The sequence below is a fragment of the Lithobates pipiens genome, unplaced genomic scaffold, assembly GCF_037356315.1.
Source record: "Lithobates pipiens isolate NorthernLeopardFrog02 unplaced genomic scaffold, aLitPip1_a1.2 Scaffold_18, whole genome shotgun sequence".
NCBI classification, from domain to species: Eukaryota; Metazoa; Chordata; class Amphibia; order Anura; family Ranidae; genus Lithobates; species Lithobates pipiens.
Window position 1 is genome coordinate 49836565 of NW_027507758.1, and position 13507 is coordinate 49850071.

Sequence of the window (13507 nt, forward strand, 5' to 3'; positions counted from 1 at the left end):
GTAACCCTGTAACACCCCCCCCCCCCCCCCCCCCCACTGCCTTCTGTGTCCCCATGAGTGAAATGCTTCTCACTTCCTCTTCTAGTGACACTATGGTATGGAAAGATGTCAATGGAAACACCAGCTGAGTTTGAGTGTTATGGAATTGCTCAGTTAAGCATTGTTTCATTCTAAAGTGCCAGTATGACCCAATGTAATATGCGAAAAACAGCAGTTTATGACATTTACTGTTTGTGGTCACCATGGCTAACAATTAGCATTTTAATTATAGGTACAGTTTTTTTTTTCTTACTTTCTTGCTGCTGAGATTTACTACTTTTACTGTGTTTATTGAACTCAATATACCACTGAGAAAAGTCAAAGTACTCTCTTGCAGAGGGGCTGCCACCGTCCTGTAAAGGTTAACCACTTGTTTCTATATCAGTACCTCCATGATATGCCCCTTTAGCTGGCTCAGTTACCATCTTCCTTTCTCATAGTCATACAGAGGCAAAAATGTTTTTTTTCTTTCTGTTAAAAAAAAAAAAAAATGCCAGCACTGTGCAAAGACACCTGAAATTACTTTTGGAAAGTAGACACAAGGGGGAGATTTACTAAAACTGGTGCACACACATTGAGGATCACCTGTGCATGGTAGCCAATCCGCTTCTAACTTCGGCTTGTTCAATTAAAGGGGTTCTAAAGGTTTGTTTTTTATTTTCTAAATAGCTTCCTTTAAGCTAGTGCATTGTTGGTTCACTTACCTTTTCCTTCAATTTCCCTTCTAAATGTTTTTTTTCTTTGTCTGAATTTCTCACTTCCTGTTCCTCCTCAGTAAGCTGTTCAGGCTGACTAAACACCGCTCGGATGATGGTGTGAAGTTTACTGAGGAGAAACAGGAATTGAGAAATTCAGACAAAGAAAAAAAAAAGATTTAGAAGGGAAAGGTAAGTGAACCAACAATGCACTAGCTTAAAGGAACCTATTTAGAAAATAAAAAACAAAGCTTTACAACCCCTTTAAGCTTTGACAATAAAACCTGGAAGTTTCTATGCAGAACTGCACCAGCCTTTGCACACAGCTTTAGTAAATCAACCTCAAGGCGATCTCATTTTTCCCCACAATCTTTTATTTATTAAAAAAAAGAACAATAGGCATTTTTTTTTTTCATTTCGGATAAGGAAGGATGATAACCCCTGTCAGGATTTTTCATTTTTGTCCCATTGGGGAGATTTACCTTCACTTCCTGTCCCATAGACAAAACCGGAAGTGAGAGGAAATCCCTGCGAATTAAAATGAAAACTAAATTCTTGTGTTTTTTTTTTGTTAAAAATAACAAACATGTTATACTTACCTGCTCTGTGTAATTGTTTTGCACAGAGCAGCCCTAATTCTCCCCTTCTTGGGTCCCTCTTTGGTTCTCCTCGCCCCTCCCTCCCATTGCGTGCCCCCCCCCCACAGAAAGCAGCTTGCTATGAGGACGTCCGAGCCGTGCTGCAGGGGCCTGGCCCCACCCCCTGTCTCTCCTCATTGGTTTACTGACTTTGACAGCAGCAGGATCCAATGGCGCTTTGCTGCTGTCTCAGCCAATGAGGAGGGAGAGTCCTGTACAGGCAAGTCTCTCATGCAACATCGCTGAATTATTAATTTTATTTTTTGCGCTAGATACAAAAAAAGCCCAACAATTTTGAGAAAAAAATAATAGTATTTTTTACTTTCTACTATAAAACATTCCCAATAAAAATGTAAAAAAATCTAATTTTGTCAAAAATTTAGACCAATATGTATTCTGCTACATATTTTTGGTGAAAAAAAAAAAACCCAATATGTGTATATTGATTGTTTTGTGCAAAAGTTATCACGTGTACAACCGGTAGGATATTTTTATTTATTTTTACTAGTAATGGCGGTAATCAGCGACCTAAAGCGGGACTGCGATATTGTGGCAGACAAATCGTACACCTTACACACACTTTTTGGGGACCAGTGAGACTAATACAGTGATCTGTGCAAAAAAAAAAAATTTAAAATATGCACTATCACTGTGCTAATGACACTGGCAGGGAAGTGGTTAACATCAGGCAAGCAAAGGGTTAAATGTCTTCCCTGGGTGTGCTTACTAACTGTGGGGGAAGTGCATAGACTGGGGGAATGTAAAGATCCATTCTCCTGCTTTCACATCCACTGGACCTGCTGATTGGCTTCCGCGGTGTCCAATCGCTGCAGGAGCAGGCCACTGGCAGTGCGCACATCCCAGACCCAGAAGTGTCGGATCATGTACTAGGTATGTGATCTGGCACAGAGTGGCCACCATGCCGCAGTATATCTATGGGGGGCTGTCGCTAACTGGTTAATGATTAAAAAAAAAAAACTTCTGCCTTTATCACTTTAAGGAAATTCCTGGGACCCCCCCCCCCCTCCAGATCATCAGAACTAGTGTCCCTATTGGAAGATTTCCCCTCTATTACATTTCTGGGGACAACCCAACATTTTCTTTTCCTTTCGATGATCATGGTAAACAGAACAAATAGAGAGGAGGAATATCCTTAATTGGGACACAGACAGCAATACAAACGTAATAGGTGTTTCTAATCCATCTCCACTAACAAAAAAATGTTTGCCTTTAGTTATACTTTAACTGCTAGCCGACCAGCCGCCGCATTTGTACTGCGACAACATTGCTCGGCTGCGCGAATCGGCATTATGTTACATTATGTTAAACGGCCACTAGGGGGCACGCCCCCCCCCCCCCCCGCTCGATCCCCGAGCCGATGCGAGTGCCCGGTGGTCTCGATCACTGCTGGGCACACAGTTTCTGGTTCTCTGAGGAGTGAACTGGCAGATCGTCTCTTCATACAGAGATAAGTTAGTTTCCCTACACAGTCCTCAACCCCCTTCAGTTAGAACACTTCCTAGGACACACACTTCACTGCCAGTGACATTTTTACAGTAATCAATGCAATTTTAATCGCACTGATCGCTGTATAAATGTGAATGGTCCCAAAATTGTGTCAAAATTGTCCGACGTGTCCGTCATAATGTCGCAGTCATGATAAAAATCGCTGATCGCCGCCATTACTAGTAAAAAAAAAAAAATTTATAATAAAAATGCCATAAAACTATCCCCTATTTTGTAGAAGCTAAAACTTTTGCGCAAACCAATAAACGCTTATTGCGATTTTTTTTTTTAACCAAAAATATGTAGAAGAATACGTATCGGCCTAAACTGAGGAAAAAACATGTTTTTTTATATATATTTTTGGGGGATATTTATTATAGCAAAAAGTAAAAAATAATGCGTTTTTTTTTTTTTCAAAATTGTCGCTCTTTTTTTGTTTATAGCACAAAAAATAAAAACCGTAGGGGTGATCAAATACCACCAAAAGAAAGCTCTTTTTTTAAGAAAAAAAAGGACGTCAATTTTGTTTGGGAGCCACGTCGCACGACTGCGCAACTGTCAGTTAAAGGGACGCAGTGGCGAATCTCAAAAAGTGCTCTGGTCTTTGGCCAGCCAAATGGTCCGGGGCTGAAGTGGTTAAGAAATATGCTGATATTTAGGTGGGGCTACAACACAAAGCCTGGTAATAATTCTCTAGATTATTGCACATTATAATTATATATTATTGTACACATCAAACACAGAGGGAGGAGTATGTGAAGGGGTTAATGAAGAGGTCACATATAGGGGAGGACAGAGATAATGAGGTTAATATACAGGTCACATACAGAGACAGGCTGGATATCAGATGTAGGTAAATGGAGAGTGAAAGGGTAAAAAAAAAAAAAAATTGTATGAATGAATGCTGCTGCAGATCTATTGATACATTTTCTATTCTTAAACTGGCAGTAAACCGTGGCTGTTGTAAATAAGAAGAAAAAAAATACCTGCAAGGCAATGGCATAATGTGCTAGTATGCATCCTAGCACATTAAATACTCCCCTCAGAAGGCAGCCCTCCAGCACCACTCTGTCACCGCTGAGAGGACTGACATCTTCCCCCGGACTTTCTTCCAGGTTTGTGCACTCCGGCTATATGATTGGCCGGAGTCACGGTGAAGCCACCCTTGGTTTCCGGCAGGAAGCTCTAAAGCAGTGATGGTGAACCTTGGCACCCCAGATGTTTTGGAACTACATTTCCCATGATGCTCATCTACACTGCAGAGTGCATGAACATCATGGGAAATGTAGTTCCAAAACATCTGGGGTGCCAAGGTTCACCATCACTGCTCTAAGGGGTCCAGCAATGTATGCCGGACCTTCAGAGCGCATGCGCCGGTGACGTAACTGGCTGCATCCAGTGTGAAGATCTCCTAAATGGTGTATTCATATTACCTACAGGTAAACTTTATTCTAGGCTTACCTGTAGGTAAAAATCACTAAGCGGGCTTTACTACTGCTTTAACTTACTACAGTTGAGCCCCATTCAGATTTTGCGAGTTTAAATCGCTCGGCAATCGAGGATACACGTGCAAAGTGTGTTTGTGTGCCATTTATTCTAAATGGTACCCCAAACGCGGCGTAACTTTGGCACAATTGTCGCAGGACAGAATTGCGTGGCAAAACGCACCTTTAAAAATTGCATGAAGCTTGCCGCCCAGAAAGGAGCAGAAGCTTCTTTTGGGTGACAAAAGCACATAAGGCAGCCCATTTACTTGAATGGTCTGCCCAAACGCGACATGCAGAATTTCATGAGAGTTGCGATTTGAAAAGCATGATTGGGAGTGTGCAATTCCGCTACACATAGTGTGAATGGGACCTAAGAGGGAGGGGAGAAATAAACTATGTAAACAATAGTATGTGGTCACTGTGCCTATAACAGTGAGAGCAAGGCACAGAGCCTCTCAGATCAGCTCAGTACACAGGGATTAGTAGGATTGGTTAAACGGCGCTGGGTTAATACCAGTCTACCAATTTGTTGTTTTTAAATGTACATCTGTAGAAGACAGGTTAATGGCTGCAACTGCTGCTCATACTCTTCTAGCAGGACCAGGATCCCTCCATGTACCATATTTCTGCTGCTTCCGAGCCTAATGCTGCGTACACAATATCAGAAATTTGGTTGGAAAAAGCTCTGATGGTTTTCCCGACGGAATTCCGATGGGATTTCACTCAAGCAATCTTGCATACACACGGTCACACCAAATTCTGACCGTCAAGAACGTGGTGACGTACAACACGTATGATGGGACTAGAAAATGGAAGTTCAATAGCCATTAGCCAATAGCTTCAGTCTTGTAGTTGAATCTGAGCATGCGTGAGTTTTTGCGCGTTGGAATTGCATACACACAAACGCATTTTTGGATAGGAACTTTTTCTCAATCAGAACATGCTCTCAATCTTTTGCTGGTCGAAATTCGGCCAGCAAAAGTCCGATGGAGCATACACACGATCACATTTTCCGACCAAAAGCTCTCATCGATCTTTTGCCGTCCGAATTTTTTAATCGTGTGTACGGGGCATTAGCTTAGACAGCAGTCCGGACAGTTGGATGGAGGGAGCTTAGTCCAGCCACCAGATATTAGTGTGCAGGGAAGGTGATAATATATAGTAAGTTTAGCTTGGGGTTAAAGTGTCTGTTGAAAATTTTAAATGGTTTGTTATATACAGTATCTCACAAAAGTTAGTACACCCCTCACCTTTTTGTAAATATTTTATATCTTTTCATGTGACAACACTGAAGAAATGACACTTTGTTACAATGTAAAGTAGTGAGTGTACAGCTTGTATAAGGCCCCTTTCACATGGACGGAACATATGTCCGTTTCTCATCCATCTGTTTTCGGATGAAAAACGGATGTAGCACTGACCCCCGAAGGAGCGGATGGTGTTGTTGGGTTTACCGTTACCTTCTTGGCCTCGTGTGCATCTAGGGGTTTCTTGAGGTAGATGGCCCAAAGAACTGCAGAAACTGACACTGGAGCCGCTTTTGGGATATTTATTTGTCAAGTAGACAAAATAGTCTCTCAATGAAGGGTAGAGGGTTGGGTAGGAAGTTCCGGTACTCTTGGAACTGCAAAAGATAGGAAGTCTCTCACTATAGAAATCCAGAGAATTAGCGCTCCCAACTGGATTCTCACAGCTACCAGATAGATCTCCTCTCACTAGGCCTAGCAGCCGATAGAGTGTTTAAATAAAGCAAAGTCTCTGCCACAGACTTGATGTAACTGAGAGATGTAGATAAATTTAGAGAGCTATCACATGGTACCAGTATCTCACAGCCGGTCTGGCGATACCGTATGAGTGTAGATTCGCTTGGTGTTTTTCATCTGAGCCTCCAGGCTCCTTCTGAGAAGCCAGCCTTTTGTGTGGCCTTCTCCCGGAGAGTCCTCCCCTGGTTGCTTCTCCAGTTGCTGGGCCTCTCCACAGATGAGACAGCACCGGACCTCCTTTGAATCCTCCTCCCAGTTACTTTGCTTCAGGCTAGCCAGCCCTGTGACTTGGAATTGGATGGATTCGCACACCAAGCCATGTGGGCCATGGGGGCTGGTCAGGAGGACCAGGACCAAAGAGACAGAAAGATCTTCTGGACCAGAACCCAGAAGCACGTGATGTCAGCACCTTAAATACCCTCTCCCAGAATGCACAGCAGGATGACACTTCCACTGGGCTGGTTCCGAGAAAGAATGGCACTCAATACGCCCAGTTAAACTGCGTTCTCACACTTGCCAGTGGTGACAGCGACACCTGTGGCCAAGCAGAACCCAGTGCAATCCAGATAGACTGGTACTGAAACAATAATTTGGTATAATTAACCCTAAAAACAAACTTTAGGAATTTTAAATAGAAAAAACACAAAGCGTGTGCTCTTCAGGTGCCGGCGCTACACGGACATACATGCATCCCTATGGGATAGCGGATGTCAGCGGATGAACATTCACTGACATCAGTCTCCGCTATGCTCCGTTTCTGAAGACGGTGGAAAGCCCTACTTTTCCATCCATCTGCGGATCGGATCGAATGAAAACGGATTGTACGGTCCATCTCCATCTGATCCTCCATAGAGGAGAGCGGCGCTCTGACAGGTTGGTCCCTCCACAGTGTGCAGACACAGACCTATCATCTGCCTGCTCAGCAGGGATCGACCGTGTGATCCCCCGCCGAGCAAAGCGGAGCCCGGACACGTCCGTGTGAAAGGGCCCTAACAGTGTAAATTTGATGTCCTCTCAAAATAACTCAACACACAGCCATTAATGTCTAACCACTAGCCAATCAGTTCACGCAGATATACTGCTCTCCTGCGCGAATCGCGGTACCTGTACCAACCTACTAAGTGACGCCACGAGCACAGGGGAGCCTTGTGACCAGGAGAAAGGCCCAGGCTGGGGTGTAAGCCGTAGACACAGAGCGATTCCTTCTAACAAGGGATCTACTAATGAGGGATCTACTGGGATCTACTGGAGCTGGTAAGCAGGTTATTCGGCTGTTTGTTGCACAAGGTGGTGGATGTTGGAGACTAACATCAATAATTCAAGATTTACTATTACAATCATTGGTGGACTGATCAATGGACTTTTGGCTGTTCATGTGTCATTTTTATGTGAATAATTACCGCAATTCTATTTTTCTATTAAAATATTTTATTGTTTTGAGTTAAATATAGTTCAGGTTTACAAAGAAAGATAATAACTTCTATCTTGTATATATAAGGTAACAAGCAATTGTAATGCATCACATAGGTGATTATGTTATGAAAAGTAACACACAATATATCTGACATGTTTATATCATATAAAGTGAATACAGAAAACAAGAATTATACAAATTAAAGGTAAAGTATAGGAGGTATGAGGATGGAATAAGTTTATTAAGAAGTGTGGGGAAACGTAAGGTGCACTAAGTATCCATGATTCTATTTTTATATATCAATTTGTTAGTGTATCTAAATCTGCTAGCGCATCTAACACTCCTTTTTTCCCAGGTTGACAATGCTGCTGTCCAAATGTGCCCCCTGTGCTCTTTCATCCAGATTGGGGGGGCGCTAGGGTTGCCACCTGTCCAAGATTCACGTGGACAGTCCGGGTTTTGAATCATGTGTCCAGGTTTCAGTCCACAGGAAAGTGGCTCAGAACAGGGCCTCACAGGAGGGTGAGGGGCCACTATGTGTGCCACATTACTATATCTTTGGAGTGCCTAAACGGTGTCCTAGGTCTGTTACAATCCTATAGTGCAGGGATCTGCAATTAGCGGACCTCCAGCTGTTGCAAAACTACAAGTCCCATCATGCCTCTGCCTTTGGGTGTCATGTTTGTGGCTGTCAGAGTCTTGCTATGCCTCATGGGATTTGTAGTTCTGCAACAGCTGAAGGTCCACTAATTGCATATCCCTGCTATAGTGTATACAAAAAAAAAAATACTGAATGCCTCTAAAGTGTTCGAGTTTTGGCTTAAAGAAACAGTGGCAACCCTAGGGGGCGCTCTGATACAGGAAGGGTGTTACTGACCAGATTACCAGGTGAAAACAGAGGGGGGAAAAAAAAAAAAGAACTAATGCAGCCACCACATCTAATGACTGGTAAAGCTGCCATATATTAGACCCCTTTCACACTGGGGCGTTTTTCACGCGCTTTAGCGTTAAAAAAAATGTGCATGTAAAACGCCTGAAAGAAGCCTCATCTGCAATCTCAATGTGAAAGCCCGAGTGCTTTCACACTGAGAACCCTTTCACACTAAGGCGTTTTTCAGGTGCTTTAGCGTTAAAATAAGCGCCTGTAAAGCGCCCGAAAGAAGCCTCATCTGCAATCCCAATGTAAAAGCCCGAGTGCTTTCACACTGAGGCGCTGCACTGGCAGGGCGTCAAAAAAAGTCCTGCAAGCAGCTTCTTTGGAGTGGTAAATACACGGCTCCTAAAGTGCCCCTTCCCATTGAAATCAATGGGAAGCGCCTGCAAAACACCTGAAAAAAGAGCCTGCAAAGCGCTTTTGGCAGCAGCGCTTTGTGGATGCTTTTAACCCTTTATTTGGCCACTAGCAGGGGTTAAAAACACCCCAATAGCGCTCAAAAAACACTGGTAAATCACTGTTAATTTAAGCAGCACTTTACGAGCGTTTTTTGGGCGCTGGCAGTGTGAAAGGGCTCTTAAAGCACTCAGGCTTTCACATTGGGATTGCAGATGAGGCTTCTTTCAAGCGCTTTACAGTCGCTTTTTTTTTTTTTTTAACACTAAAGCACCTGTAAAACGCCCCAGTGTGAAAGGGGTCTTACATTTTTGGATTATTACCGCTCTGCGGCCATGTTTCCATGCATTTTATTTTGTTTCCAGTTCTAAAAGCCCCTCACCGAAAACTCCTACCTACCGCCAGCTTGTTGCAAGCCGCGCCGCGTCATTCCGATGACTTCTCTGGCTATCTTAACATCTCTTTAACTAAAGACAGAGCTAAGAAATCATTGAGCAGAGCATTTAATCGTATCCCTAACAGGCACACAGCTGAGCAAAGGGAACATTGCACTACAATTAAACTACTGCTAGGCCTGCTGATCCTGCACTGTGCGCCGCTCCACCTGCAACCACTTCACCCCGCATTATGCTGTATTGACTTTAAACCAATGGGAAGTGGCCTTCACTAGGCATAGCAGCAAAGTCAGGACGTAAGCTGGAGTTTGTGAGGCATAAAGAAGGCATCAGCACACCAACATCTTCCACACGGTCACACCAGTCACTTCTCAAGCTCCCAGCCGGCTAATTGTTTTGGGCGTTTGCATAGTTGTAGAATTGCTCCAGTCTGGGTGATGAATGTCGGCGGGTCGGCTGCCTCTGTGTCAGCAGGAATTGGGGCAGCTGTTCAAGTAGATATGCAAGATTACAGGAGCGTCCTCGGGATCTGATCTGTTGTCGTGCAATATATAGAGCCAGCTGCTGGAAAAGGTTAGGGACGCGGACGTGTGCACAGAGAAAGTTCTTATGTCATATCTGCATATACTAGGGAAATTTAGAGTTGTTTTTTTTTTCTTTTCTTTTCTTTTTTTTTTATATAATGCACAAAGTGAATATATACATTAGGTTGAAAAAAAAGATTAATTTCCGTTGACTGCAACCAAAATGAGAAAAAAAAAAAAATAATGAAAAAACATTAAAGCGGAACTTCAGTCATTTTTTCATCTTTCCATCTATTAAATCTTCTCCTCTTGTTGTTTTAACTTTGGTTGGTAAAACATTTTTTTTTCTGCCAGTAAATACCTTATACAGCCCACTTCCTGTTTCTTGTCTGATCATTAGCCTAGGCTTATGACATCATACACCGCTCACTCTCTCTCTCTCTCACTCTCCTGAGAGTTTGCCAGGAAGGGGATGAGTCATAAGAGGGCCAATGAGAGCTGCCGTGCTGGAGGTGTGTGTCTGTGTAAATCCAGGAAGTGAACAGGCAGCAGCTTTAGCTGCCCACAGTTATGATTGCAGACTTGGTGGAGGGAGATTTCTGCAGCATATTTGGCAAGTACAGAATCATGGTATATATAAAATAATATGCAAAGTGGTTGGAGGGAAGCTTCAGAATGGCTTAGATGTTTTTATTACAAATTATGTGAGTAGACTACAGTTCCTCTTTAAGGGCCAGTTCACACGCAGTTCCGTTCAGTTCCGTTCGCTTTTTTCTGCACTAAAAATGCATGCACAGTGTTTTCCATGTATTCCAATGGCTCTAGTTCACACCATGCAGTCAGTTCTGGTCAGTTGCCGGTCAGTTTCTGTTGCAGAAACTGAATGGAACTGACTGTATTGGTGCAGAAAAACGGAACTGCATCTGGTGTGAATAGGGTTGCTTTTCTTCAAGTTAAACCTGAACACTTTAGCGCATTAGGCTTTTTTTTTTATAGTATAAACTATACATATATTTTTTGCTATTAAATAACATTTCTAATCATATGAAGTGAATAACAAGAGTACCCCTTTATATCAGAGTCCACAGAGTTCTCCTTTTACTGTAAGGGGGGACTCTGGAGCCTCTAACATAAGGGATGCTCTGGGAACCCTGATTTAAGGGGGGGGCACTGAGAACTCTGATGCAAGGGGAAACACTGTGGCCTCTGGTGTAAAGGGGAACTCTGATGTAAGGGGTGCTCTGAGAACCCTGATTTACCTTAGTGTACTTACTCAGACGTGTGAGAGAGAAGGGGGATACTTCAGTCACAGACAGGGATGGATGGTGAGCTCACTCACCCATTGGCACCTCTCACCCAGATGTATCTGAGGTTGCGGAACTTCAAATTTCCCCCAACTTTCCTTTTCTGAGGCACAGCGCTGGGGATCAGAGTGTGAGCAGACACAGATGGTGGGGGGGGGGTGCAGATTGAGCCCTCTCTTCTCTCCCGTCTTTGTGTGTGTTGAGGGGGGGGGGGGGGTGGTTTGTTAGTGCTGGCCTTGGGCAGTGTGAAAGAATGTAACAGACACTCTAAGCTTAGACAACTGCAGCCAGCAACCCTGCTGGGAAGTTATAGTCCAGTCTAAATAAAATGTCCGGGTTTCAGGCAGTCTGAAACCCGGACACATGATTGCAAACCAGAACTGTCTGGGTGAATCCTGGACAGGTGGCAACCCTAGGTGTGAACTGCCCCTAACATTCTCCACTCCAACACCTGAATACTCTCTATGGAGTAATGTTTACACTTCAACAGTGGGTTGACTGAACAAAAAAACTGTCATTACTTTGGAAAACAAAGTAATATATGTGTGTGTGTGTGTGTGTGTGTGTGTGTGTGTGTGTGTGTGTGTGTGTGTGTGTGTGTGTGTGTGTGTGTGTGTGTGTATATATATACTTTTATATACTATACTTTTTTTTTTTTTTTTTTACAAAAAGAGCTTTCTCTTGGTAATAGTCTTGTAATTTTTTTTTTGTATTACTTTTTTCCTAATTTGACCACTTTTAGTAAAAAAAATAAAATAAATAAAAATAAACTACTAGTGTTTCTGTAAATATAAAAGTGCATATTTTATTTTATAATTTGTCAGGTTTATGATCACCAAAACGAATTGCCCATGCTGGTAAGCTTCAAAGGTCCAAAATGGTATTGTACACACGTGGCATTATGCTAGCAAAGTGCATGTGATGTTTAAAGAGAACCTGTTACATGAGAAATACACGGGTTCCTGACATCTTCTAAAAATGCTAATTCATTGGTGGTATCAATACTGACCCAATCTAGCATGTAATTAGAACCCCAAGTATGCCTACAATTTATGGAAACCCCTGAACAAAAATGTTATATATATATATATATATATATATATATATATATATTTTTTTTTTTTTTTTTTTTTTTTTTTTCTTGGTAATAGTCTTGTAATTATTTTTTCTTTTTTCCTCATTTGACCACTTTTAGTAAAAAGTAAAAAATAAATAAAAATAAACTACTAGTGTTACTGTAAATATTAAAGTGCATATTTTATTTTATAAATTGTCCAGTTTATAATGACATAATGATTACATTTCTGTAACAAAGCATGAGAAAGTTATATACAAATGAAATAAAGACACTTTTTGCAATTTTGCACATTTTGTTGACATCACAAAAAAAAAATTAAGAAACAAATGAAATGGTTAAAAAACAAACCAATGGTAAAATAATAAAAATCAACAGCAAAATAATTGTTTAGGGTAGGGAGGAGTTTAATAGGGAATATTAGGGTTAAGTAACAGTTTGCAAGGGGTTAAACAGGAGCACAGTTTATTTTGTTTATTATAAATATGTCCTTGTTAAATGTTTTATATATAAACACACGCGCAATATATTACCAAAAGTATTGTGACAACTGCCTTTACATCCCAGTCTTATGCCTTGTACACACGGTTGGACATTCCGACCACAAAATCCGTCGGATTTTTTCCGAAACTCGTGTTGCATGCACACGTTCAGAAAAAGTTGTCAGAAAATCCGATCGTTCACAATGAGGTAACGTTCGTTGCGTACGATGGGACTATGTAGATGTTAGTGGCCAATAGCTTTGGTCTCGTAATTTAATTTGAGCATGCGTGGGAATTCTCTACAAACGATTGGAAAAAGTCAGATCGGATTTTGTTGTCAGAAAATTTTAGAACCAGCTCTCAAACTTTTTCAGACGGAAAAAGTCCGATAGAGCCCACACACGATCCGATTTTCCGACAACATAATCTGATCGGGCCTTTTCCGTCGGAAAGTCCGACCATGTGTACAGGGGATTAGTCTGTAGGGTTCAATATTGAGTTGGCCCACCCTTTGCAGCTATAACAGCTTCAACTCTTCTGGGAAGGCTGCCCACAAGGTTTAGGAGTGTGTCTATGGGAATGTTTGACCATTCTTCCTGAAGCACATTTGTGAGGTCAGGCACTGATGTTGGAGAGAAGGTCTGGCTCACAGTCTCTGCTAATTCATCCCAAAGGTGTTCTATTGGGTTGAGGTCAGGACTTTGTGCAGGCCAGTCAAGTTCCTTCACCCCAAACTCGCCCATCCATGCCTTTATGGACCTTGCTTTGTGCACTGGTGCACAGTCATGTTGGAACAGGAAGGGGTTTTCCCCAAACTGTTCCCACAAAGTTGGGAGCATGAAATTGTCCAAAATA